Consider the following 4,649-nt stretch of genomic DNA (forward strand, 5'->3'; position numbering starts at 1 on the left):
ACCCACTGCTTTATATGCTTTCAGCTCCCTCTCTAGGTGAATAAAAGCATCAGCTATCGATTTGCATTTCTCTGACTATCAGAGACAATGAGCATCTTTTCAAACGCTTGTTAGCGATTCGTCTGTCTTCATCAGAGAGGGTTCTGTTCATATCTCTTGCTTGGAGGTAGATGAGATTGTTTACTCTTTTTCTGTTGATTCATTTGAGTTTTTTGTTGATTCTGGTTATCAGCCCATTGGCAGGTTGATACCCTGCAAGTATCTTCCCATTCTGAAGTTTATTTTTGCTTTACTTGTTACAACTGTAGCTGTGCAGAAGCTTTTGAGCTTAATAAAGTCCCATCTGTTAATTTTTCTTTTTAATTGTTGGGGATTCATTGAGGGTACACAGAACCAGGTTACAGTGATTGCTTTTGTTAGATAAGGACCCTCTTATATTTGTGTCCTGCCATCTGTTAATTTTTGTTGTTGTTGTGATGGCCGCTGAAGTCTTTGTCATAAAATCTTTCCTCAGTCTAACGCCATCAAGAGTTTTCCCCACACTTTCTTCTAAGATTTTTATCATTTCATATCTTATATTTAAGTCTTTTATCAATCTGGAGTCAGTTTTTATAAGGGGTGAAAGGTGTGGGTCAAGTTTCAGTCTTTTACATGTGGTTATCCAGTTCTCCCAGCACCATTTGTTGGATAGGGATTCTTTTCCCCACTATATGCTTTTGTTTGGTTTATCAAAATCAGATGGCAAGTAGACAGTGGTTCATCTGTTGGTTTTCTATTCTGTTTCATATGTATATGTCTGAAATATCACCTAACCCCAGTGAGAATAGCCCACATCACAAAGTCTCAAAACTGCAGATGCTGGTGTGGATGTGGAGAGAAGGGAACACTGCTGGTGAGACTGCAAACTAACACAACCTTTTTGGAAGGAAATATGGAGAATTCTCAAAGAACTCAAATTAGACCTCCAATTTGATCCTGCAATCCTATCACCAGGAATACACCCAGAAGAAAAAAAATCGTTTCGTCATAAGGATATTTGCACTAGATTGCTCATTGCAGCTCAATTTACAATTGCCAAAATGTGGAAACAGCCCAAATGCCCACCAACCATATGGCAGAGAGGCAGAGAAATTCTCTGGGGTGAAGTTAGAGCTGAAAACAAGGATTGGTTATGTAAGTGAGATACATAACAGTGTCCCAAATCCCCTCTACTTCTTTGACCAAAGGACTCCTCTGGCTGTCAGGCTTTTCTGTCATTCTAGCCTAAATGATGAGTGGCATAAAACTAGAGAAACCATACCCTTTGCTAAAAACTGACATTTAATTTTCACTTTAAATTCTTTATTTGTTGCTTTGGTCTGTGCTAAAGAGAAGATCCCAGGACATTATTCTTAAATGTGGTGCTCTTCTAGTCACAGTTTTCATTAGTCTGATGGTGAGAAGCTGAAGGTTTGGAAGCAGATGAATAGTTCAAATTATAAAAGATTAATAACGATGCCTGAAATGGAAATAATACTCCAAAGCAAAAGAGGAGCATTTACTCAAACCACGACAACATAGTTCCACAACGATATTCAGAAGAGAAAGGAATTAAATGACCTGGTAAAAATTATAAGGCACTTTAGATTGCACACTCGACATTAAAACACATACACAACTCTCTCAACTGAAGGCTATGTGTTTTTCTTAAGGTTAGACTGGTGCTTTAAAAATTGGAATATTTTAAACATTGTGCTGTTAGAAATTTTTGTTTCAAAACAAAGGCAATATTCTTTAAACAAATACCTTCTGGCTAGCCACATGCTAGGCCCTCTGCCACACTGGGAACAGAGAAGTGCACCAGACAGAAGGAGCCCTGCCTCGGTGCTGCCTGCATGTATCTTTGTTGTTTTATTCACACTCAAAATATACACACTGCTCTAAAAACTTCCATGTATGCTATTTGATTACAAGACTCCTTCAAAACATTATCTGAAAGCATTAGCATAAAACATTTTATGATCTACTTTGTCTTAAGTGTGCCATAAAATTCCCCCCAATTCAGCTGAGAATTATTTTCATTTGACTGCTCCAGCCAACAATCACCTTGTAATCATGTGAAAACATGTATTTCTTTCTAAATATTGACATTGAGAGGTGAAAAGTAGGTACTGTTGATAAGAATTATATATAGTTCTCAGTATTTATCTAATCTTGTTTAAAAACTAAAATTGAACAATCACTAATAAATTTGTAAAAATATGAAGAAACTTAGGAAGTTTATGATGACTAAACCATAAGACCACTGAGGAACTAGAGATGTGCCCTTGAAACTTCCAAGGCCTATTTGTCCGTAAGGGTATACAGCACACCTCCTGGGTGAAGGGCTCAACTATGATTTGAAATGAAAATAATGTAACTTAAACATTTGTACCCTTATATCAATCTGAAATAAAAAATTCACCCAGGGGGTGTGTTGTATACCCTTATACATGGTGTGTATTAGGTGAAAATTTGCCAATCACCCTCCCTCTGCCCTCCACCTCCTTCCCCTCACTAGAATATACTTGTGTTTTTCTTTCATGTGGGTGGGCCGTTGTTTACATCTTGGTTCACAAGAATGGAAAAGTGAGTACCCAAGTACTCGATACTAATGTGAAACTGATAAATACACAACTACATGCCCTTGAGCATTATTTTAAAGTTGCTAAATAGTCTCAGTGTACTAAGAGGCTTACATTCCAGAAAGTGTTCTCAAAATTGAAAAAAGAAAGTGAATTTTTAAAATTAATTTCTGTATTAAAAAATTTGGATGGCCAAGTACGATGGCTCGTGCCTATAATCCTAGCACCCTGGGAAGCCGAGGTGGGTGAATCATTGGAGCTCAGGAGTTTACCAGACTCAGCAATAGTGAGACTCCGTCTCTATTAAAAATAGAAAAATCAGTTGGGCATTGTGGTGTGTGGCTGTGGTCCCAGCTACTCAGGAGGGTGAAGCAAGAGAATCTCTTGAACCCAAGAGTTTGAGGTTGCTCTGAGCTCAGGAGGGTGTAGCAAGAGGAACTCTTGAACTAATGAGTTTGAGGTTGCTGTGAGCTATGATGCCATGGCACACTCTCCAGGGCGGAAAAAAAAATTCGTACATGTTTATATTGAATGCAATGTGAAAATATGCTAAGCTAATGTGAGCCATCTGATATAGCTGAATAGTTGCAAAAAATATGTTTAGAAAAAATTATAGTGGTAATCAATTCAGATGCCATCTTTGGTAAAAAGAGGAAATCTTTCAAATGTAATAAAAACAAAATAGTAACAGAAGTAAAATAGAGATAAAATAAAGTAGGCTAAAATGTATACATACATGTATATCTGAAATTATGTATATTACTTTATTTTTCTGTAATATTAAAAAGTTTCTTTTTCAGAAATTACTTTAAAATCTTTGGAGAAAAGTGTTTTGTTGAAAAATGCTCACATTGAAGCCTGACAGAATGTCCAGTACAGTGTTTTTGAACCTTTTTTATCTGACGGCACATTTAAACCTATATTTAAACTTCCATGGTACACTTGAATTATGTTGATCAAAGAAAAAGTATAAAAAATATATACTTACTCAGCTTTTAACTTCTTTCAAAAATAATTTAATTAATGATCTTTAAAAATTTTCAGGACACACCTAAGATCCTTTCGCAGCACACCAGTGTGTTGTGGCACACTGGTTGAAAATCACTGGTCTAATAGACTATTTCTTATGTGAGTGTGTCCTTTTTGGGTTTTCAGTTATTTTCTTTGTCCCATTAGTTCTGACAAGGACTCTCTCCTTGGCCAACTTTAGTCAGTCTTTCTGAGCTTTTCAACTCAGCCTTGACCTTGGCCCATATGGTTTGCCTAGCACGTCTTTAGCAAGAATCTTGCTCAGTCAGTTTATCAAGATCATCCCCAAGCTTGATGTCTGATCATCCTTTTTCATTCTCTACCTTTAATGTCTAAGTCCTTGTTCTATCTTTACCAAGAATCCTATTAGCTAAGTTTAACCAGAATCCCTTATCTGTGATGTCTTCTCAATTTATCCTCTTAGTAATTTCCCTCCACTGATCCCCTTAATCTATTAATCAATAGATTAATCTATAAATCTATACCTATTCAATACTTGAATAAAATCTTCCTTAGAGTTTTAAAAGTGTCAGAATAATTATTCTTTAACATTTCTTCAGTATCTTTTAAAAATTATGCATGCTTGGTATCTCTCATGAGATACTTGTTTTTATATGTACCTTTTTTTCCTGAATTTGAACTCTTAAGAAGAAAAAAAATCATTATTTTTTATGCTACTCACAATGCCTTGCTCAAGCATTTAATCTACTAATACTTTTTGTAGCTAACTGCAAAATATTCTGGGAGGTTCAAGTAAGATTAAGCGCTATGAGGAAGAAGCTAAAGATATTCTTTTAAAAATATTTAATAAGTCCATGAAAGGTAAATATGGGAGATATTAGTTAAAATAGGAGTTAATTTTAGAATAAGCAGGTGCTAATTTAAATAAGAAATAAAATAACTTATTAAACTCATTAACTCAATGCTTTCTGCAGTCCTTAAATAATCTTTAGATCAAGATTGACAAATGGGCTCCGCACCTGTGTCTCAAGTGGCTAAGATGCCAGCCACATACAC

Source organism: Otolemur garnettii, unplaced genomic scaffold (genome assembly GCF_000181295.1).
Source record: "Otolemur garnettii isolate 467f Iridium unplaced genomic scaffold, OtoGar3 scaffold00063, whole genome shotgun sequence".
In the NCBI taxonomy this organism is placed as follows: Eukaryota; Metazoa; Chordata; class Mammalia; order Primates; family Galagidae; genus Otolemur; species Otolemur garnettii.